This window comes from Podarcis liolepis (genome assembly GCF_965112155.1).
Source record: "Podarcis liolepis genome assembly, chromosome: 2".
In the NCBI taxonomy this organism is placed as follows: Eukaryota; Metazoa; Chordata; class Lepidosauria; order Squamata; family Lacertidae; genus Podarcis; species Podarcis liolepis.
In genome coordinates this window covers 15,116,820-15,140,784 of record NC_139555.1, presented here as the reverse complement: position 1 = coordinate 15,140,784, position 23,965 = coordinate 15,116,820, and the positions used below count along the sequence as shown (strand labels likewise).

Here is a 23,965-nt window from a genome sequence, read left to right as displayed (position 1 = left end):
CCTTGTGGTTAGAGCAAGGGCAACTTATCGTCCGTTGTTCAGGAAGTAGCAGTGGGGTGAGAAGGGGACAGCCCTGCAGAGCTGGAGCAGAACCCTGAATTTCAGGAGGGCATCATGGGTAAGAATGGGCGCAGCAATATAACCGCTGGCACGTTTGCGAAGCTAAGCAGGGTCCAGTATGGTTTCAGATTGGATGGGCAACCTTGTATTGAGATCCCTGCATTGCAGGGGGTTGGACTAGATGACCATTGGGGGTCCCTTCCAACTCTAGAATTCTGTAATTCTTCCGTCACAAGCTGAGTGTGACTGGATGCCTATTCCCCTTCAGCTCTGGGGGAAAAAATGTATGTGTATTTATTTTGCATGCTGAGCATTGTCACTATTCTCTCCCCCCCCCCCTGAAAACTGGGGTGCCATTTCTGCACCCCATGCAGGAAATGAATGAGCTTGCAGAGCTTTTGACTGAATGAACATTCTGGCTTGGGTGGCCTTAGTTTGCAAGATAAGTTCAGGTGACAACACCCTCCCCCCCCCTCCATTTCTGGCCTGGAATATGTGGGGAATTCCAACTGAGAATTATCTCACATCTCCTTGTGGGTGCTCTGTTTATAGTGAAAATAGGGGGAGTGTTGTTGGGCAGCAAGCGGTTTGCATTTGGGCACCAGTAAACGCCTGACTTTGCCGTCCTCTGACGCTGGCAGTGCTGCAAAGCATACTCTTCTTTGAATGGCTTCCTGGCTCTGGCATCACGCCTGGCTTTCCTGAATTTGTGCTGTTGGCTTGTAGTTCACGACCAGGGGGCTATTCATTCAGCGTGGCTTGACTGAGGCAGGGAATCCCATAAGCGACTCATCCTCTGCCCCGGCAGTAAAAAATAAAAAATAAAAATCATGCTAATAAATTAAATAATGAAACCACCTGTGCCCTTCCAGGACACACCAAATCAATACCTGCCATCACGGACATATAATAACTCTGCAATCTTGACCATAGCATTCTCTGAATTAAACTGGGTTGTGGGTGTGCACCCACCCACCGGGGCGCCACTTCTTGGCGTGACTAAGAGAGACAGGTTGGCAGTGATGGGTCCCTGAATTTCCTATCTGCCCAAGGCTGTTGGCTCAGCAGTCAAATGATTGGTTAATAAAGGACCCTCGGGCAGGGTAGCCCAAGTCATTTTGCCACCTGAGGCGGAAAGACAAGAAGGCAAAGTCTTGTTCTGAAGCTGACCTGATTGACAGCTGTCTCTCACTTCAATACTAGCAAAAGGAGGGACAGCGTGTCCTTAGGGGGTGTAGGGCAGGGCAGGTGGCACAAGCAGCTCTGCTTCCCAACACCTCATTGTCACCCAGTAGCAACTGCTGCCTGAAGCAGCTGACTCACTCTGTCTAATGGTAGGGCCAGCCCTGACCTTGGGAACTTCATGAAGCCAGTTCCTTTGAATCTTGGATTTGTTTGCGTTCTTCTGGACTTGTATATATATATTCTACTCATCCTTGGTGTTAGGAAGAGTGAAATTACTTCAACTATAAACAAGGCTGTATATGATTTGGGCTTACCCCTCCCGCAAAGAAAACTGCAGCAGGAGAAGCCAGGTTCTGTATGCCTCTGTATTAAAAAACCCCCAACACACATAATAAGAGAAATGTGCATATTTTTCATTTTAAAAAAACCAACAATTCTGCATTTTTGTATTTTGCATGACTTCTTTTGGTTTTGCTAATCATCAGTAGGGGTAATGAACCAGCTGGGCATTAAAAGCCTCTCCTCTAACCCACTGGAAATCTTATTTAGCCACCTCGTTTGGCAAGCATTGCCTACACATTTTCCAACACATCTTTGCGTCATGCAGAGAGAAGGGGGGGGGAGGGATGAAATTAGCAAGAGGCTGTATTCTCTTCCGAATACCACAACCTTGTGTTCTGGCAGAATCACAGCCCTTCTTATAAATGAGGGTCAGACCCCCATTTGAGCGAGACCTCTTTATTAAAACGGTAAAGGAAGTATTATTTGTATGGCATATTGTTAGTCTGTGTGCAAAACAGGGCTGTCTTTTGCAAGAGCGTGGATTTCACAATAGCTGATAACTGTTCATGGAGGTTTAAGGAACTAGGGAGATCCCAAGGTATGGAACAACATTTACCCGAATAATGTCGTTCAGGCATGATGATGATAATGATAATGATAATAATTTATTTCTTTATACCCTGCCCATCTGGCTGGGTTTCCTCAGCCACTCTGGGTGGCTCCCAACAGAATATTAAAAACACGATCAAACATTAAGAACTTCCCTAAACAGGGCTGCCTTCCAGTGTCTTCTTAAAGTCAGATAGTTGGTTATTTCCCTGACATATGATGGGAGGGCGTTCCACAGGGCGGGTGCCACTACCGAGAAGGCCCTCTGCCTGGTTCCTTGTAACCTCACTTCTCGCAAGGAGGGAACTCAGTGTCCAGGCTGAGTGATGGGGGTGGAGACAAATTGATTATTGGCAAATTGATAAGTAGTAGCTGTTGTTTTCCTTTCAGCTATGCACTGTGGATGCGGGTGGTGCTGTGGGTTAAACCACAGAGCCTAGGACTTGCCGATCAGAAGGTCGGCGGTTCGAATCCCCGCGACGGGGTGAGCTCCTGTTGCTCGGTCCCTGCTCCTGCCAACCTAGCAGTTCGAAAGCATGTCAAAGTGCAAGTAGATAAATAGGTACTGCTCCGGCGGGAAGGTAAACGGTGTTTCCGTGCGCTGCTCTGGTTCGCCAGAAGCGGCTTAGTCATGCTGGCCACATGACTCGGAAGCTGTACGCCGGCTCCCTCGGCCAATAAAGCGAGATGAGCGCCACAACCCCAGAGTCAGCCACGACTGGACCTAATGGTCAGAGGTCCCTTTACCTTTACCTATGCACTGTGGAAGTGGTTTGGAAACCTGGTGCCCTGTGATGCTATTGGACTACAACACCTGCTGGCCTCAGCTAGCGTGGTCAGTGGTTGGGGTGATGGGAATTGAAATCCAGCAAATATCTGGAGGACCAGAGGATATGTACCACTGCTCTGTGCGTTCAGTCTTTGAGTACCTCAGCATATTCCTCGCCACATCCTTTGGTTCAGTTTAGACATCCTGCCAAACAATAGTTAAGGAAGTAAAGTGTGGCTTAGCATGAATTCTGAATTGACAAATCATGGTTTGCCATCAGCCGACAAATCAGAACTGGAAGCCATGGTTTTAAGTGGGTTTGGCATGATTGGTTTGCAATGGCCTGTCTTCACCTCCAGATTACTGCACTTAGATATGAGAGTGCTGAGCAGATGGGAAATAAAAATAGACAAGCAGGCCTATACAGTAGTACCTCGGGTTACATACGCTTCAGGTTACAGACTCCGCTAACCCAGAAATAGTACCTCAGGTTAAGAACTTTGCTTCAGGATGAGAACAGAAATCATGTAGTGGCGGTGCAGTGGCAGCAGGAGGCCCCATTAGCTAAAGTGGTGCTTCAGGTTAAGAAGAGTTTCGGAACGGACCTCCGGAACGAATTAAGTTCTTAACTCGAGGTACCACTGTACCATGATTTGCCTGTACATTGGGGTGCTCAAACCATAATTTGAGTTCTGAACAGTGGAGTGGTTCAGCTATAGCAGGGGTCAGCAACCTTTTTCAGCCATGGGCCGGTCCACTGTCCCTCAGACCATGTGGTGGGCCAGACTATATTTTTTGGGGGGAAATGAACGAATTCCTATGTCCCACAAATAACCCAGAGATGCATTTTAAATAGAAGCACACATTCTACTCATGTAAAAACAAAAGGCAGGCCCCACAAATAACCCAGAGATGTATTTTAAAGAAAAGGACACATTCTACTCATGTAAAAACACGCTTATTCCCAGATTGAGAAGGTGATTGGGCCGCATCCGGCCCCTGGCCCTTAGGTTGCCTACCACTGAGCTATAGCTTAACATTTTAATTTCCCAATTCTTGGGTTTGGAAAACACGGGCATATACAAGCCTGAAGCTTGGACTTGACAGCCAAACCTCAGTTAAAAGATGAAGTCCAAACCAGCAAAAAACATAATTTAGAATGATATCTGAATGGTAGATGGCATCAGGTCTTCAAAATGACCGTGAATGATGGGATGTTTCACATACCTACAGAGCAGCCATAGTCTGAAATATTTTTTGGTCTAAGAGTCTTATGACCTGATCCTATGCATGGATATTAGAAGTAAGTCCTGGTCAATGGAAAATACTCTGAAGTAAGCATGCAAAGTTTTGCAGTGGGGTTAATTGTACAGAACTGTGTTTGATCTTGGTGAACTCGTACCAGTATGCCTGAGTCAGGGGAGTGAGTGTTACAGAATCATAGAATTGTAGAGCTGGAAGGGTCCATGAGGGTCATCTAGTCCAGCCCCCTGCAGTGCAGGAATCTTTTGCCCAATGTGGGGCTCAAACCCACAGCCTTAGATTAAGAATCTCATGCTCTGATGTTGTTCTCTCTTTGAGTAAACACCAGCCTGCTAGCATTGTGCCAGTGTTGCCTTAACCCTGGCTTGCCTGGTTGCCTATGGCTATTAAAAAAAAAGCCTTTGGGAATTCAGGGAACTGGGCAGAGAAGCATTTGCTAATTGGAAAAGTTGCTTCATTCTTTCAAGCCAATAATGCTACAACCAAGCAATATAAGTACCGTAGTTCTCCATCTATAAGGTGCCCCCATGTATAAGACGCCCCCTATTTTGGGGGACTCCGATTTAAGAAAATGGGGGGGGGAGATCTATCCGTGTATAAGACGCCCCCAAATTTTGGACATTCTTTTTTAGGAAAAAAACCTAGTCTTATACATGGAAAAATATGCTACATGTGGAGTGGTGAGCTAGTTTGGTTTTTTGTGGGCCAGGGTTAACTTTTGTCTATTTGTTTTGTAGCTGCCTGAGTCCACTCCCAGTCACATATTCAGAGTTCAAGTATTTGCCCTATTCTGCACCCCCCATGTATTTAAAATAATCCAAGAAAACATAACAAGGATAAACACTCACATAAATTTAATAGGAGGAGATGCATCCATATTATGATAGCTTCATCTCCCCCAATCTCCAGGTAAAAACAATGAAATGAGGCCTGTAGCTGCTTAAATAACAAATTTATGATGGCATAGTATTTTGCGGACTCTGATGAAGTGTTATCCGAAGTTGACATTGGTTATAATGGATGTTTTAAGCTGCCTTAAAGGTGGAAAGGTGGGATATAAATGTTTTAAGTTAATCAAGGGTGAGACCTCCGAGGTTTATATTTCTGGTCCCAGCAAAGGCACATCTATGTCACATGTTCTAGTCATGCCGGGTCCATAAACATTCAGTGTTTTCCAAAATGTAGGGTGATTCGCTGAAAGAATCCTCTAGGACCACTTAACCACAGCCTGGAGGCAAAGTGATAAGGAGAGAAAAGGTGTGCAAGATTCTGGACTATAGTCGGGGGGGGGGGATAGGTGTATGTTTATCTGGGATGGAGAGCCTGTGGCCCTCTGGATATTGCTGGTAGTCCAACTCCCATCAGCCCCAGCCTGCATGGTCATTGGCAAATGATGATGGGAGCTGTTATCCATCAATATCTGGAAGGACACCGGTTCCCCAGCTCTGGTAGGTTTGGGAGGCGACGTGTTGTTAGTTGCATGAGTGAAGTGCAGAAATACTTGATTGCATTTTTCTCTGTTGGGAAGCAGATAATAAACTTGGGCAATCTTGTTTCGGAGGACAGAGAGGGCGAGGAGAGATAATGCTTTCAAGTATTTTGTTTGGGGGACGCTGCCTCCGGACAGATCCCTGCTCCAAGGCCACTTTCCCACTGGAAAGTAGCTCAGTACAGCAAAAACATCTGTGTGTGGGCAGCAGCCTGTGCCCACGTGGGAGATATGCCTTTCTGTGTCTCTGGTAGTGTAGGGAGGAGAATGTCCCACAAAACCCTCTCCTCGCACACTCAAGATCACAAGCTGGGAGTGCTCCTTAGCCTGCTTTCCACTGCGACCCTGTGCATTTTTATGCAGAAGCAAATCTTCCGCTGCCAGCAGGGCTTACTCCCAGGGAAGCTTTTCTAGAATCGCAGCTTCTCAAACCAGCGCACGGTGCTACTGACAACCAAGTCAGGGCCAGGGTGACCGCCACCCTTGTGCAAGCATCCTTGTGCATTGATAGCTCAGTTGGTTAGAGCATGGTGCTGATTATGCCAAGGTTGGAGGTTCGATCCCTGTATGGGACAGCTGCATATTCCTGCATGCATTGCAGAGGGTTGGACTACATGATCCTCATCCAACTCTACAATTGTATGTGAGTAGGGGTGCTATATGAGCACCGCAACCCCAGAGTCGGCCACGACTGGACCTAATGGTCAGGGGTCCCTTAACCTTTACCTAGGGGAGGTAGATGACACAACTTTGATGGCTAGATGACACAACCTTGATGGCAGAAAGTGAGGAGGAATTAAAGAACCTTTTAATGAGGGTGAAAGAGGAGAGTGCAAAATATGGTCTGAAGCTCAACATAAAAAAACCAATATCATGGCCACTGGGCCCATCACCTCCTGGCAAATAGAAGGGGAAGAAATGGAGGCAGTGAGAGGTTTACTTTCTTGGGCTCCATGATCACTGCAGATGGTGACAGCAGCCACGAAATTAAAAGACGCCTGCTTCTTGGGAGAAAAGCAGTGACAAACCTAGACAGCATCTTAAAAAGCAGAGACATCACCTTGCCAACAAAGGTCCATATAGTTAAAGCCATGGTTTTCCCAGTAGTGATGTATGGAAGTGAGAGCTGGACCATAAAGAAGGCTGATCGCCGAAGAATTGATGCTTTTGAATTATGGTGCTGGAGGAGACTCTTGAGAGTCCCATGGACTGCAAGAAGATCAAACCAATCCATTCTGAAGGAAATCAGCCCTGAGTGCTCACTGGAAGGGCAGATCGTGAAGCTGAGGCTCCAATACTTTGGCCACCTCATGAGAAGAGAAGACTCACTGGAAAAGACCCTGATATTGGGAAAGATGGAGGGCACAAGGAGAAGGGGACGACAGAGGATGAGATGGTTGGACAGTGTTCTCGAAGCTACCAGCATGAGTTTGACCAAACTGCGGGAGGCAGTGGAAGACAGGAGTGCCTGGCGTGCTCTGGTCCAGGGGGTCACCAAGAGTGGGACACGACTAAACAACAACAGGGGTGCTAACCCGATCCACTTATTTCGGATGCATTGCTGGTTTCTCTCTCTCTTTTTTTTAAGTGCCCTTGTGCGTAGGGCAACCTCTTTCTCAATCAGACGGTGTCGCTCGGGGCGGGGATGCTTGTCACGCTTGTCTCTCTCTCTCTCTCTCCCTGCGTGTGACTCACAAGCAGGCAAGAGGAGAGACGACTGCTCTGGCTGAAGGCCTGGAGGAGAAAAGTGTGTGTGCGCGCTCGCCCGCCCTCCTGCTTGCTTGCTTGCTGCTGTTGCTACTTCTTGGCTGCATGGAAAAGGAAGTGTTTGGCTCCAGCAGCTGGGGAAGAGGAGGGGCTCCCTTTACAAAAGCCCCAACCATCTGTCTCTCCTCGCCTGCACCTTGCAGCAGTGCCGCACCGTGCAGGGCGCGCAGCCTCCAATGGCCTCCGGGGGTTGTTTGTTTGTATGCGCGGGTGTGGGCGGCTGCTTTTTCACCAGATCCTGTGACACACAAAAGCGGAGAGGGAGAGAGGGAGAGGGAGGGATGGAGGAGTTTCCAAGCCGCCAGGGGGAGAACCAATCTAGATCTGTCCAGCCCACCTTCGTCCTTAGCCACCATCACCACCGACCACCCACCCAGGAGCAGCGCTGCGCGTATTTCGCAGGACATGCGAAGCGCAGGCCGGCGAAGGTCTTGATTCCCGCTGATCCCCAGCCATCTTCCCAAGCCTACCCCCCCCCTTATGCTTTGCTTTCTCTCCTCGGCCCCGCCTGTATCTCCCTCTCTCTCGATCCTCCTAGGGAGCGAGGAAATAGATGGCAAGGCAGCGGCGTGCCCCGAGGAGGAGGGCGGTCGGCTTCTCTGCAGAGGCTGCGAAGCGGGTGGCTGAATGATGCGGCGTGGGCGGCTGGCGAAGAAAGCTCTCTCTCTCTCTGGGAGAGGAAGGGGGGGAACCCCAAGGGATCTCGCCAGGAAAGAGCCTCTATGAAGGATCCCCCCACTTGCAGGAGGAGTGCACCTCGAAACTGCTCGCCTGTGCCTCAGATTGCCTCATTCCTTTAATCCAGAGGTTCACTTCTCAACTTGAGTTCTGTTCTGCACTACTTGCCGGGTCTTCCACACAGGCCCTCCAAGTGCCCCTATTTTCCAGGGACAGCCCCGGATTTTCAGAAGCCGCCCTGGTTTCTGATTGGATCCTGGAATGTCCCGCTTTTCCTTGGGGGAAGCCCCCATTTTCATTGGAGAAATGTTGGAGGGTATGATGTCACACTCCGGCTGACTTCCCCATCTGCTAAATGGGCATAATACTCTGCCCTAGGTTTCTAGAATTAGTGACACAAGAAACCTCCCTCAGCCCTAAACTTTTGGAGTTAGCCTGGTGATAAGCCTTTCTCGAAAGCTTTAACTTTTCGGGTGCATGGAGGTGATATACACACAATCCCAGTAATCCTTAGCAACAGCCCAGGAGGCTAGGTCATTGTTATCACCCCTGCATTTCAAATGGAGGAAAGCTGAGGCTTTGGAGTACAGTGACTCCCGTAAAGCCATCTGGCAAGGTCATAGCTGAGTTTGAACCAAGGACAAAGGATGCCTTTGGTCTCTGGAAGGACCAAGACTGAGCTCTAGCAGTTTTCTTCCACTTGGTGCCCTTGCGTACATTTTGGACTACAACTCCCATCAGTGCTGTTTGGGAGTGATGGGAGTTGTAGTCTAAAACGACTGGTGGGCACCTCGTGGGGAAAGGCTCAACAAGAGGGTCTCAGAACTGAATCCAGGTTTCTGCTTTAGATCAGCCTGACCCTAGAAGGGCGAGGAACCTCAGCTTGGGAGCCAAATACAGGCCTCTCTATATCTGACCTTTGGAAATCTTCCCAAGGACACAACCCTCACTGGCCCCAGTTTGCAAAACACACACACCAAACCAGTGTTTTTGTGAGACTGTATTGTGTCCTTGAACTGTGACAATGCCTTCTGATTGTAGAAGCAAGCCAACTGTCCAAAGTTTAAAATTTACATTTGTTTCTCCACCCCACTGGTCTTTCCCGCCACTAGCATGTGGGGAAGGTTGCCCAGAAGGGAGTACTGTCCGTAGGCTGGGGCAAAAAACTGATTCCCCTTCCATAGAAGATGTCTCCTTCTCACTGGGCAACCTGCAGTCAACAAGGTCACAGGTCAGAAGGGGACAGGCAAGGGTGGTCCTTGCAAAGAGTATAAAAATGCAGCAGTTCCCTCTGCTCTCTCAGCAGCCAGAGGAGGCCTGCTGTGTCTTGTCTAGGGTTGCCATATTTCAAGCAGTGAAAATTCAGACAGAAAAGCTGTTGAGCTTTTTGGGCAAAATCGCTTTTTGAGCTATTTTTATGGGGAAACGGAACTGCCGACTTGGGCTGCCATACACCTGGATTTTCCCGATTTTTTTGTGTCGCAGAGAGGAGGGGAGGAGATCTGAGCAGCTGTCAGATCCAGTGTTCTGCGTGCATTTTGTAGCACGTTACACTGAAGAGTGGCCCCCTTTCTCCACCGTTACAAGAGATTGCGGTCTGCCCCAGCATATTATTGTGGGGAGGGAGGCTGGTTCACACATGCATGTAACGTTGCTTGATTTCTCATCGCTTGGTGACTTAACATACTGACCTCCTTCAAGCATAGAAGCTGCAAAGCCATCCTGCCCTGCAAGGGCCTGCAGCCCCCACTCAGCCCCCACATATCAGCTACAGATGCCACGAAAAAGCACAGAAAGCAAAGCCTACACACATAGACACTTAGGTTTTCATGTGTTCTGGATTTCATGCTGGGTTCCAGAATGCGTAGTAAGTCTGTATGTTTTACAGGTTTCTGCAAGTGGACTTTCCTTTGCAGGTGTCTACACTTAAAACTGTGGACATTAGGGTCAGGAGTAACAACACCATACAACATTGGGGGCAGGGCCTGTAGTGCAGCCCTGCAGCTCAGACCTACAGAGAATCATAGAACTGTAGAGTTGGAAGGGACCTTGAGGGTCATCTACTCCAACCCCCTGCAGTGCAGGAATCTTTTGCCCAACGTGAGGTTTGAACCCACAACTCTGAGATTAAGAGTCCCATGCTCTACCGACTGAGCCATGTGTTTCCCCATCCTCTGACTATGCCCAACAGAGGGCTTTGATGTCTCAAAGCTGAACGGAGTATTTTGTTAGAGGCGCAGTGAGTTCTGCGATGGCTCGTTCAGTTTCACCCTCTCAACTCACTCCTTGAGGAACATGTGTACCAGTAGGGATTGTTTATGCCCGGAGTGTGGTTGATCTCCAGATGATCTTGGATTCCAGCTTCCATCAGCCCCAGTTGGAATGGCCAGTGGTTTGAGAAGATGGAAGTTGTTGTCCCACAGCAGCCGTAGGTTAGCCATCCTTGATCCATGCGATCCGAGTGTCTTTTTCAGCCAGGATGGCACTGAACACATAGGACCAACCACATGAGGACAAACCACCATTTGCCCTGTGGAAGAAGCCTTCCCAGTTTTTATGAAGCGGCATGCAAAATCTGCCTCCACAAGGACACAGACCAGAGCTCAGGCTTGCTTAGCTTCAGTGAAGTTGCTGCTTCCTTTACCTTTTGAGTACCACGTCATGGCATAATAGTGATTATGAATTATTCAGGGGCCCGGTTTACAACATACGCTGCGGACAGGAAAAGAAATGGCTGGCCCTGGTGAAAAGGGCTCTTGTCTCTCAATCCTCAGAAACAGGTGTGCAGCTCTGAAGGTGATAGAAAAGATGGAGGCACAAAAAGACCTGTTATGTTACCCATGAGCCTCTTGATGTCCAAAATCTGGAGCTTCCAGGAAGGACTCAGCAGTTAGGGGCTGGTTTGCACAAGTTTAATCCTTTCTTCTGGCATTAATTCCCTGCTTGGATTTTGATTCATTGTCTCAAAACCCCATGTTTTTCCTTATTCCTCCTCCATACTTCTTCACGTCACCTTTGTTTCACTTCCTCTGTAGGTTGTGTCCACACCAGTGTTCATATAGAAGGATGGGTTGGTTTAATCTTGTCTGTGTATAATGTATAAATTGACCCTTAGGAGGATCCGCACTGCAGCCCATCATAATCACTGGTACAGTGGCTGCTTTGGGGTCTGCACTTGCAATATTTGGCTATCCTACACTGTCTCTGCATTTCCAGGTGCAAGGACCATGTCTCTGTGCAAGGACCATGTCTCGGCCATATTATGTACCACATGGAAAGGTATGTGGTGAACCAGGTGTTTTTCTTGTGATCAGGTATTCCAGAGAGAGATTGCAAATAAGTTTAGGATTCCTGGATACAGATCTGATGGAATCTAGAGTGGCAACTAAATAAAGCAAAGCGAGGAGATTAAGTCCTGTCTGCTTTACAACTCCAAGTATCCTTTCTGGAGAAGAAACGATGCGTCCTCTGTGTTATATATCAGCTTAAATTTATCTTATTTGCCTCCTGCCTTCCCTCTAAAATGCTGTGGGATTGTGCATGCCGGTAACCAATTTTATCATCACAACAACCATGTAAAGTCAGTTTGATAGAAACTTAGCCCAAGTTTAGCCAACAAACTTGATGGCTAAGGACTTGAACCCAGGGTTCAGTATCCTTAAAGGTAAAGGTAAAGGGACCCCTGACCATTAGGTCCAGTCGTGGCCAACTCTGGGGTTGCGGCGCTCATCTCGCTTTATTGCCCGAGGGAGCCAGCATACAGCTTCCGGGCCATGTGGCCAGCATGACTAAGCCGCTTCTGGTGAACCAGAGCAGCGCACGGAAACGCCGTTTACCTTCCCGCTGGAGTGGTACCTATTTATCTACTTGCACTTTGATGTGCTTTCGAACTGATAGTTGGCAGGAGCAAGGACCGAACAACGGGATCTCACCCCGTCACGGGGATTCGAACCGCCGACCTTCAGATCGGCAAGTCCTAGGCTCTGTGGTTTAACCCACAGCGCCACCCGCATCCCTTTCAGTGTTCTTACCTACTGCATATATTGCCTGGTTCTCAGCAATCCTTACAACAGTCCAGCATGGTAGACCAGTGTTATTATCGCCATGGGGGCACTGGGAAAGAATGGCTTGCGAGTTCTGAAGCAATTATTCACTTGCTTAATTCTTTCTGGAACTGGCAACCTGCAGGGCGATCTCTTGAATCTAGCAGGAAAAGATAAGATAAACACCATTCTTGTGCAGATCTAAATATGTTATCACAGACAAGTGTTGGCAAACAGGCGTCACGTCTCCATGCAAACATGTCACACTTTTGAGTCACAGCATGGACAGGCATATATTTGTGTATGGGGGGGGGAGAGAAGTGATGGGGTTTTCTCCTGCATCTGTTTTGTGTTTCCCTCTGCCAGCCAGCCAGCCTCTCAGAGCTGCTCCATCCCCCACCCTAAGCTAGAGAACACAGGAAGATTTCTGCAACTCACTCCATAACCTACTTTTGCCTCCAGCAAAGGAGACAGGCAAATTTCTCTTGCTTCACTCATTGGGTTAAAAGGGATCTGAGTGCTGGCTGCTTTTGCTTTAATGGGCCTGTCTGGTTCATCCCAGCACCCCCTGCAGGGAGTCTGGTTCTGGAGGTGCTGGGCAGACTGGGATTATTAGTGGCAAGTGGTGAATGGCCCCAGGCTGGAAGATGAGCCACTGTGTTTTCATGGCTAGAACTACATTATCTGCATGGGAGAGGAAGTATTTGGATGGTGACATCATGTAGGCGTGTATTCCTAAAATGGCTGGATATCCCTTGTTTTCCCACCCACAGCTAGGAACCCTGTGCAGCTAGGAACTCGGCACTGGCTCGGTGTTCCTCCTACAAGGACAGTGCCCTTGTATCTGTGTGATGTCTGAATGACTGGGGGTACGTTGTGTTGTTTGCCATTAGCACCAAGACTCCAGAATGTGCTGCATCTCCAGAGAACATTGCTCTGGATGGCATGTCTGTCCAAAAGACTTGGGCTGTAAATTATCGTATTTTAAGCCTAAGAGCTGGGATTTTTGTGCTATTGACCTTTATTTTCAACAGCACGGTTGTCCCGAAATATGAGATGAAATAAAGAGAGGCACGTTTGTGTGTGCATAGAGTGTCTTTTCCTCATAACTGAAGCCACAGTCTGCCACCACTTAGTCAGCATTAAGGGTGGGGGCTTGTAAGAACATTAGAAAAGCCTGATGGATCAAGCCAATGGCCTGTCTAGTCCAGCATCCTGGTCTTACAGATCCCTTTGCAGAAACCCAGAAGCAGGATCCAGCAACTGGCAGATGACCTGGCTTCCTGGCAAGTTAGCCCCCCCCCCCCCCATATTCTCTTTTAATGAAATTGCAACTGCAATCCTATACTTACTTACCTGGGAGGAAGAAGCATTGAACTCAATGGGGTTTACCTTTAATAGCTGAATGAGATTGCATTGCATTGCGTGTTTGGGGGCGGGAATGTTGGGTATCAAGTCAAAGTTTATTTGTTGTTGTGACCATCCTGGTCATTGCAACCAAAAAGGGGGGGGAGTATTATATGCATGCTGTGCATAGAATATGTATAGATACCCTTTAAAATAGTGATAACCGAGTTATACATATTTGTGTAGGTCTGAATTTTAATGTATATAAGTTTCTATGTTACATTACCTATCAGTCTTTACAGTCCACCATATTGATGAACGTTCTCAGTTTTGGGGCTGCAACCGCGAATCTTGCAACTCATGAACTTACTGGATCCAGACAGCAAATATGTGATCTTCACTTGATCATCCACATCAGGCATCTTACACAATAGTTCACAAATGTATTTAGTTCAGAATACATAGGACAGTACATAATGGTACAGATGCAGGTATAATCCAGATTAATAAAAAGAAGTCAGTGTTGATTCCAATGGGACATTGACTGTTCTCCCTTACGGTGCAATCCTATGCAAGTCCCACTGAGTTAAAAATGGGACTCACTCCCAGGTAAATTGTATTTAGGGTTACATCCTAAACCACAAGCTTATTTTTCTTTGCGGTAGCCTGATTCACAGTGGTGACGCTGTGGGCCTTATTGGCAGCTTTAACTTATTGCTAGTGGATTACGATTTCGAGAGCATGGATTCCTTATTGGAATATTGGAGTGGCAAATACGCTTTTAACACCTTCATGTTTTGTGGAAGCGGGGAACAGAATGATGGTGTGTTGTGGGTTTTTAAAAAATAAAATAAAATGAGGGGGCTCTTTTAATTCTCCAGCCCCAAGAAATATGATGTTTTGTGTTCTTCAGCAAATGTTTCATTTGACTATCCATTAGCACCAGGACCTATGTGGTAGGATTCCCTTAAGCTGTGATGGCTGGAGTTGATGTGAGTTGTCTTCCAAAACACCTGGAAGGCACAAGTTGGCAAAGGCTGTCTTAAAAGCCTCGTGGGGTAGAAGTTGCTTGGTGGGTGGCGGAGGGGGCAGCACATTTGCAGGTAAAGGATCTCTCCATAAAGGCTTGCACCCAGCCTTAAGTGGACTGCAAATACTGACACTTTCAGCAAAGCCTGCAGAGCTACGGTGAGCATGTGATAAGAGGGAGCAGGCAGCGCTGTGACCCTGGAGTCTCCCTCCTTCTGCTGACTGCGTGAGACCTTGATGAGAGTGCTGGGCCGCACCGCAGCAATCTGTGCCTCAGTTTCTCCTTCGGCAGAGCACAGCCAAACCCCTAAACAATGATTAATTAATGACTGGCTTCCAACGCTTTGAGGTGGGAGGCTGAGCTGAGGCTAGATAACAATGATGAGTTGTTTTGCTGCGTCTGGCTGACTCAGCTGCCTGGATTCAGCACAGAATGGAGCTAATTGGGAACTGAGGAAGGTTTGTTCTGTCTCATTCCTCCCCCCCTCCCCAAATATCTGTGCTCCCTGTAAATTCTGGATTTCCCTATTGCCCTTTCTGGGCAGGGCGAGAGCACAGGGATGTATATATTTTTCTACCAATCTCTTCTGTTGTTTGTGGGATTGTGTGTGTGTGTGTGTGTGTGTTCTTCCTGTGTCCTCCATCTGCCCTCTGGTGTCTTTCCCCATGTCCTCTGGCTCAGCTTGTCTTTAAGCCACAAGAGATGTAATTTTTGGGCTCTGTTGATGCTGGCCTCTGCATCTCAGGGAAGGAGGTGCTGGCAGGGCTCTGGCAGCTCCAGTCTCCTAATAACCACAAGTGCTGCAACGCCAGAGCTGGCAGGGAGTGGAGCGTATCTGCACAAGGGAGAGCAGCGCAGCTTTGAAGGCCCAACATACGCATCTTCCGTTGTGCGGGCTTGTCAGAAGCTGTTCAGAGTATACCAGCCCTGAAAGATTTGCTAGCACTTCAGCCTGTGAGTTGTGTTAATCCTAGAACTATACAGATCAGAGTGCCATGAAGTGAAGCAACCGCCCACAAAATTGCGATTGGGGCTATCAAGTCTTCAGTAACTTGGAACTCAGTAGGGGACGTTTAGCTCCATCATTTGCTTTAAAGCAGCACACACACACACACACACACACACACACACACACACACACACTCTTCAAAAGGTTGAAGCACTAAGGGGATATAAGCAGCCAAAAAAGAAAAGAAAGGAAAACCAAAAACATATTGGAGGAAATTGCACATGGTTGAGAGACTTGACCTTTCGTAGCACGAAATTTAGACACTTTCCCCCATATGTCTTTCCCACAGCTACAGTTTGATACATGTCATTTTTCACCAGTATAAAATGTTCGTCTAAAATAAAGTCACTTGCCTTTATTAGGACTAACTAAAATGTCACAGTTACAGATAGGTAGCCGTGTTGGTCTGCCATAGTCAAAATAAAAAAAATCCTTCCAGTAGCGCCTTAAAGACCAACTAAGTTAGTTCTTGGTATGAGCTTTCGTGTGCATGCACACTTCTTCAGATACACATTGTATCTGAAGAAGTGTGCATGCACACGAAAGCTCATACCAAGAACTAACTTAGTTGGTCTTTAAGGTGCTACTGGAAGGAATTTTTTTTAAATGTCACAGTGGGCACACAAAGCAGCAAAGGCACGTTAAAAAAAAAAAGTATGAGGAACATCATATACACCAGTGTAGTGAGAGGAGTGGAACAAATAATACCTCATTCACTTTTAGAAAAGTGTGCTCAGACAAATATATGCTGATGGAACTCCCAAGCCCATGGTGAGTGTACATTTTAGGGGAGATAGGCACATAAACTTTATTTTTCTTGGTCACATCCAGAGATGGCACTTATAGGGCAGCAGAAGATAATGTTATAACTCCTGAGCTGAAGAGTCAGCCCAAAGAACTAATAATATGTAGCGTGCTCCATCACCAGCCTACAGAAATTCTTCCTCATTGTATTGTTTTTTTGGACTCAGGGTGCTGACCCCTGTAACTTGGTAACTACGCCTTCATCCTCCTGGTATCAAAAGGCCTATCTTGTGGAATTTCTTTCCTCCATCAGTTTTTTTATAGGAACATCCCTCACGTGCCTCTGCTGAACGACCTGTCACTACACTTCCATCTTGCAGATTGTCTGGCAAGTTGTTTAACACCCATTTCTATATTTCCACAATGACCCCAGAAATAGGTCTCTTAGCAGTCAAAGGTTCTCATCCTGGGCTCTCTCTGGCTTTCTTTCTACCCTCCCACACGAGAGTCTCCCATTTATTTCAGTGCAATGGCATTGAAAAGCATGCCTTCCCTTGTGACACCCCCCACTCTTTGCTTTAAGGAGGCTCTTTCCCATGTGCCTTAAGAGGTGGAACCTTCTCCATGGTCTGTGGAATGCCCTGGTCACAAGTACAACAGGTGCTGACATTGCTATTGTGTCAATTCACAGCATTTGTTTGCTCGGGTATCTTAATTATCTTAACTCTTTAGTGGGTGATCATTTTAGCCTTCGCTGGGTTGTTGGTTTTTTAGCTGCACCTGTTTTGTATTTTGATGAATTTGCTTTTTAATTGACTTGGTTGTTGTAATTTATTTTGGAGTGTGACCTGCCCTGGTATTGGTATCAAGGAAAGGTGGGCTGTAAATTTAATTAATTAATCTATCTCCCTTTGTTGCCATCTGTGGGCAAAACAAGGAGCTGGGTCATTCCTCTAATTTTATAAGTATCAACCATCTTCCTTTTATTCTTCTTGCTCCTTTGAATTAAGGAATCTTTCTTTAGTGTTGGTCGGCATTTGTTGTTGTTTAGTCGTGTCTGACTCTTCCTGACCCCATGGACCAGAGCACGCCAGGCCCTCCTGTCTTCCACTGCCTCCCGCAGTTTGGTCAAACTCAGGCTGGTAGCTTCGAGAAGACTATCCAACCATCTTGTCCTCTGTCGTCCCCTTCTCCTTGTGCCCGCCATCTTTCCCAACATCAGGATCTTTTCCAGGGAGTCTTCTCTTCTCATGAGGTGGCCAAAGTATTGGAGCCTCAGCTTTCAGGATCTTCCCTTCCAGTGAGCACTCAGGGCTGATTTCCTTAAGAATGGAGAGGTTTGATCTTCTTGCAGTCCATGGGACTCTCAAGAGTCTTGCCACTTGCCACTAGGTGACCACAATTCTAGTAAATGCCATTCCAGCAGCAACAACACAGCAGCAATATGAGCCTTCTACACTGCAACATCCTTACTCCCATCTTCCTAGCCACTGTCCATGCTGACACAAATCCCACAGTCATACATCTAAAAAATGAGAAGCTACTATTGTCATGTAATCAGGCTCTCCCTCCCTCATTGCTTTAGCATTGTCCCCCTCCATCAACCATGCCTCACTCAAAAAAATTAAAAATCACTGCTCCTCCCTCTCAACTAGACCAGAAATGAGGAACCTGTGGGCTTTAATTCTCACTAAACCTGACAATTACGCATGCGTGCTAGGAGCTGGAGACCACCAATGTGGACTACGTGTTCCCCACCCCTGCTGTAGACTCTCCACATCAAACTAGGGTTTTGCCCTGAAACTTGTTTACAGAATGCCAGGATGTGGCCGTTGAACAGGTGAAGTTAACAACAGAGAGAAACTGAGAGCTGGAGCACATCATTTGCTTTCCCATCATTTGACAGTTTGATTTGCAACCGTATCTTTAGTGTTTAAATGGCTTCTCCCTGTTTTTATCCCCATAAAGCACATTTGCATTAGGTTAATCCCAAGCTAGAGTTCAAGGCCAGGTTTGGGTTCTGAAAAAGCCAACCCTCTAGTCTAGCCTCTGCACCAAGATTGCTGTGTTTGAAGTATATATATGAGTAGCGTTTAACCAGTGATGGTTCACTCACACATGCAAATCATTGCAACAGCTGCTGTGTTGTTCACCAAGTAATGTGAATGCAGACGGCAAACCTGTATAGGTAGACACTCAGAGCAGGTACAGTGTGCCTATCCTTAACCGCTCCCGTCCCACCCTAGCATGGAATGAGAGGACGCTAGCCCAGAAAGGTGGCATACAAATGCTTAAATCAAGCTTGTGTACATATCATACATTTAAAGGACACTCACCCCAAGAAATCCTGGGAACTGTAGTTTGTTAAGGGTGCTGGGAATTGTAGCTCTATGAGGGGTGAGCAACAGTACCTAGGATTCTTTAAACATATGGTGTGCATTCAGCTCAAGGGTGGCTCACTTGTTGCCCTCCAGATGTTGCTGGACTACAACTCCCATCACCCCATCCCATTTACTCCCTTGCCCTGGGGGGTCTAGTATTGCAGCTCAGGAACAGGGGTTAGCCACCCCTGACTTGAAGGATAAGACATTTTCAAAGGGCAGGAGGAAGCAACCATATACAGTAGTACCTTAGTTAAGTACTTAATTCGTTCCGGAGGTCCGTTCTTAACCTGAAACTGTTCTTAACCTGAAGCACCACTTTAGCTAATGGGGCCTCCTGCTGCTGCTGTGCTGCCGGAGCACAATTTCTGTTCTTATCCTGAAGCAAAGTTCTTCCTGAAGCACTATTTCTGGGTTAGAGGAGTCTGTAACCTGAAGCGTATGTAACCTGAAGCATATGTTACCTGAGGTACCACTGTACTGAGCCAGGCCTGGTTGGTTGGTTTTGCCTGCTCCTCCGAGTGGCAATGGCTCTCCGCAGGGTTTCATAGAATTGTAGATTTTGCAGACCCCGGAGGGTCATCTAGTCCAACCCACTGCAAAGCAGGAATCTCAGCTAAAGCATCCATGACTGTTGGCCACCCAACCTCTTGCTTTATAACCTCCAAGGAAGGAGAGCCCACAACCTCCCGTGGCAGACCATTCCACTGTCCAACAGATCTTCCTGCCAGAAAGTTCTTCCTGGTATCCTCTCTCCTTCCTTGCAACTTGGAGCCGCGGGTTCGAGTCCTACCCTCGAGAAGAGCAGGAGACAACAAGCTCGTTACCTTTCCCCACGTGGCCAGCCCTTGAGATAGTCGAAGGCAGGAGGCTCTTCTTCTTTCCCAACCCTACTGGAGAGGCCGGGAATCGAACCCTGATCCTCCTCTTCCATACGAAACGTGGGCATCCCTGTCGCCCGGAGCTGAGTTGCACGGTGTCAGAAGAGGAAGAGGTCTTTTTCTCCAATTCCAACCACTCCTTTTGCAGGGCTTTCCCTCCGCTTCCGCAGCCAACTTTACCCGCTACGCCTTTGTGCATCTGGTTACGGGTTTGTTTATTTGGAGGGTCTCCCGCCGAGGAACCCCGCTCGCTCCCCCTCCCCTTCCTCTCCTCAGCGGCGGTGTTTGCCGGGTCAAGCCTTGGCGCGGTCACGGCGGCGCAGACGGTGGGGCGCTAGGACCCGGCGGCGAGGCGCCTCAGCCGACGACGCTCGCCCCGGCGCTCGCTCCTTCGCTCGTTCGTTGGCTGAGCTCGGCTTCCTGGCCAGAGACGACGACGACGACGGCCTCGCCTGGTGCGGCTTCGGCCTGCGCCACCCTCCTCCCCTCGCACCAGCCTCAGCCGGTGACCGCCGTCGCCGCCGCCCACCCTTTCCCGCAGGCCATGCTGCGGCGCGGGGTCCGACCTTTCCCTCAGCGCGGCGGGGCCATGTGAAGAGCCGGCTGACACCTCCCTCAGGTGAGGCGTCCGGAGTGTGAGGTGCGCGCGCGAGGGGTGGGGGTGGGGTGAGGAAAGAGAGAGTAATGCGTGGGGCTGAACCAAAATGCGGACGGCGGGGGGGGGGGAAGACGTATGAGAAAGACGTGGCCCCTGAGGGGGAGCCGAGAGAAGTTTGGCCCGAGTCGTTGTGAGGTGGGGGGGGGGGAGGGAGCGAAGCAAGTTTCATCGTAGGTGGGGGAGGGCGGCCGGCGGCGGTTGGTTTCCCTCATTCCGCTCTCCCGAAGTGAGGGGCGAAGGCCTAGTCAGGAGAGGAAGGCGAGGGAGTGTGAGGGAGGACACGAAGCCCTCCCGCTTTGGGGTGAGACAGGGGGCCTCCTCCTCCTCCTCTTCCCCTCCCCCCCACCCCAAAAGCCCTGAGGAGAAAAGAGGCTCCTTCGGTGGGGGAGGAGAAGCCCGTTGCCGAAGACATAACGCCTCCCGGGGGCTGCGCGTGTTCGAAGCGCCGCGCCAACTTCTCTCAGGAGTCGTGTGGGGACGACGACGACGACGACGGGCTGGAGTTGGGAGCAGGCCCCGCGGGGCACCGGCTCTCGCCCTCACGGCGATGCGGCGGGGCTCCCGTCTTCCCCAGCCCGGCATGGCGCGGTAGTCGAGGGGGAGGAGGAGGCTGGCGAGTCCCGGTAGCGGCAGCGTCGAGCGAGGGGAGCGTGGCCGCCGCTTCGCTCACCTCCGCAGGCGAACTGAAGAAGGGCAAGGCCTGGCCTTTGGGCTGGAAACGTTTGGGGTTTTGCTCCCGGAGAAGAATGGCGGCGTTGGCGTTGGCGTTGTGGCTTAGTGTATAGGAGGTGGGAATTGGATGTGTTTTAACTCCACTTGGAAGTTGGGGGAAAGGCGCCCTGAGTGTTTTGTCGGGTGCCCTTAGTTGGCCTGGAGAGAGGGGCGGTCGGTTTTGCGCGGCCGCTCCCTGGGCTCCAGCTCTTCTTCCATGGCGGCGAGGAGGGCTGCAGGTCCTTGAGTCTGGGGAGATAAGGCTGTGGGAAGATGGGATCTGTGGGCTTCGCTAAGGATCCCACTAGATCGACGAGAAAAGGTCGCTCCCTTCCTGGGAGTAGGGACGTGACCCGGGAATCCTGGCTTCCCTTTAGGGATCTCTAAATTTGGTGATGCCGCTTATGGAGAGAATGGTTTGTAAACAAGGATGCAGGTACCTGGGAATCTTATTAGCACATACACAAGTCATTAATATCCTGAACAGGGCTGGTGTTTGGAGACAGAAATGCCTTTTTGATAAGTCTGTGGAAGAAAACCCAGGAATTCTGCTTTGTGGATGGAGATTATAATCTGGGATTATGGCTCCGAAATTTGGGTTTGCCCTAGTTTTCATATTGGACACCGGAAGGATTTTCTAGTTACTGTGGGTCCCCTTCAAAGATTGTTTCTGATACTGGTGGTTTAGCATGTGTACAGGAAGTGTTATTTGTATGTAGGTGGTATGGGGCAATTTCTGATGGCAGTCTTCCATGTATTTCGGAAGTTGAGAGGCCAAGATCTTAGTACCATGAGGGAGGCTGCAAATGTGGTTTGACTGGATGATGGTTAGGGCTGAGAGAGCCCTTTGTGTATGTGTGGAAGTGGGATGTGGGCATAGGGAATCCCCCGTGACTGGCAGCGAGGTGAGTGGGAGACCAGAGCTGTCTCTTCCCCTGCTTACAGCATCTTGATGCAAACAGCCCTCTTTCCTCTGCTCCCTCCCCCAACCTTGCAGGAACTGGCCGGGAAATGGCAGCTGTGTTTGTTGCTTTCTGAAATGTCCTTTTTAATCAGATTTGGTTTCTGTTTCTGGCTTTCCCTAAACTCCTTGGCTAGATTAGCCCTATTCCCCAGCAGCCAGTTGGCACAAGATCCTGTAGTTTAGGGTTATCACCACCTTCTTTTTAAAGTTACATGGAATTTAAAGAGGCAGTCATATGTATTCTAACTTAGCAAAACGGGAAGCTACAAAGCAGGGGTCAGCAAACTTTTTCAGCAGGGGGCCAGTCCACTGTCCCTCAGACCTTTGGGGGGGGGTGTAGGACTATATTTTTCTTTGTGGGGGGGAGAAATGAACAAATTCCTATGCCCCACAAATAATCTTCACACGTGTCACACTTACATATAGTTCTCAAGTATACACTTATTTTATGATTTGCCATTTATCCTGAGGTATTTGTTAGTGGGTCATTCTTGGTTGCATTCACAGAGCATTCTCCCTTTCCTTTTTGTTGGATTTCAAGTGAAGCAACATAACCATGGAAAACCAAACAGTGTAAGGTTACTAACAGATATATTGTCATTTAGAGGTAAATTATGGCAGCCTTCCTAAAAGAAGTCTATCCATGATCCCTTTTCATCTTTGATTTCCTGCAAATTAAATCACGTGGCCTATATTTTAAAGCACAGATGGTGGGGCATGGCTTGTGACCTTCCTAAAGTTGTTGATCTACAACTCTCTTCATCCTTAAATGCTGTCCATGCTGCCCCGGGGTTGATAGGAGCCAGAGTTGAACAACATCAAGAGAGCCACAGGCTCCCCATACCTTTTAAGACATTTTTGTGTTTACAGGGGCTTGGTTGCATTGCACAGATATAGAACTTGGCAGTCCTCAACAACTGAAAAACAGTTACTGGTTAAAAGGTTCTAGATTCTTCTTGGCCTCAGCCAATTGTAATCTTTCACAAGTGTCATAACATACCCAGGACCTCCCTCTTTCATAAAAAGAAAACTTTAATAAGATAGTGCATCTAATTTAACTCCTGTTCCCAATTTGTAGTCTTACAAATACGTTACTGTAAAAAGAAAAAGAAATTCTACATGAGAAGTACTTATGTGAGTAAAAAAAATAAATCAAGGTTTTTGTTGTTACTTTCTGCTAGGGCAAAAAGAGCATTTTATGGTGAAGTATGGAGGTAGGACTTTCAAAGCAGGACTGACCACATTGTCTGAAGCACATTTTGACAGCTTAGGACAGGAGGTCTTATTTTATGATTAGGACAGGAGTGTTTCATTTCTGTGGCTGGAGAGCATGAGCATGCATCAAACTCCACACCCATTCACTAAGAATAGTTAAAAACAGAAGAGGCCCTGACTCGACAAGGCTGTAACCCATCTGTACATACTATTAACTACTTGCCCTGCCCACGGGGAGAAATGAACGACTATGGTTTCATCCTTTGCCACTTTCTCAGGCTATAGGATTCCCTGCTCCCATCCTTTTCATACATTTGAAACATCTGCTTCTGCTGGGATCACATGAGAGACGTAGGTCTGAGATATTTACAAATAGGACCTCTGTCTATATCAGCTGTTCTGTGTTATTCTGGCATGTGCAGCTCCTGTCAAACCACACCCCTTCCCTTTAAACTGTTTCTGTCGTTCTTGTTGGCTGCAATTAATTCATCCATTTTGCTTGGCTTCTTTCCTAACAAACCATTCCGCCTTCCCCTTTAATTACAAGGCCTTCCCAGCACTTCACTTCACTTCACCTCAGCTCCAGCTCTGCTTGTCCCTGTGCTGGAGCAGCAGCTGCCTTTTCTGCTACTACCCTGGCCCTTAAAGGGATATTCACAGTAATTTTATGGTTCAACTCAGCTGCTGTGCACTGTCAGGGTAGGATCCATTGCTTTTTGAAAGGGGAACAGCAAGTGGAATAGTGGCCTTAGTGCGTTGCAGAGATGATTCCTGACAGTGCATATTGAGTTGAGGGAAAGGCATTTTCCCTGCTGCTATTAGTAGAAGGCTTTCCCCACCCCCATCTCTGCAGCTACAGAAGCCTTGCAGTTTAGGTGGT

At 48.2% G+C, this 23,965-nt stretch overlaps 1 protein-coding gene across 18 annotated transcripts in view; it reads left to right on the top strand.

Annotated features, from left to right (window-relative positions):
• The window catches only part of BAZ2A (bromodomain adjacent to zinc finger domain 2A), a 64,332-nt gene that overhangs the window by 983 nt on the left and 39,384 nt on the right, over positions 1-23,965 (top strand). For 4 of the 18 annotated variants that reach the window (XR_014522588.1, XM_083489795.1, XM_083489793.1 and 1 more), the window contains exon 1: positions 19,791-20,156. The exons of 5 other annotated variants lie outside the window; for them this stretch is intronic. The gene's annotated coding sequence lies outside the window, so the exon portion shown is untranslated. Of the gene's footprint in view, positions 1-19,147; positions 20,157-20,339; positions 20,984-23,965 lie in introns of those variants that run through there. 9 more of the 18 variants (XR_014522587.1, XM_083489804.1, XM_083489800.1 and 6 more) reach the window with 7 other exon arrangements.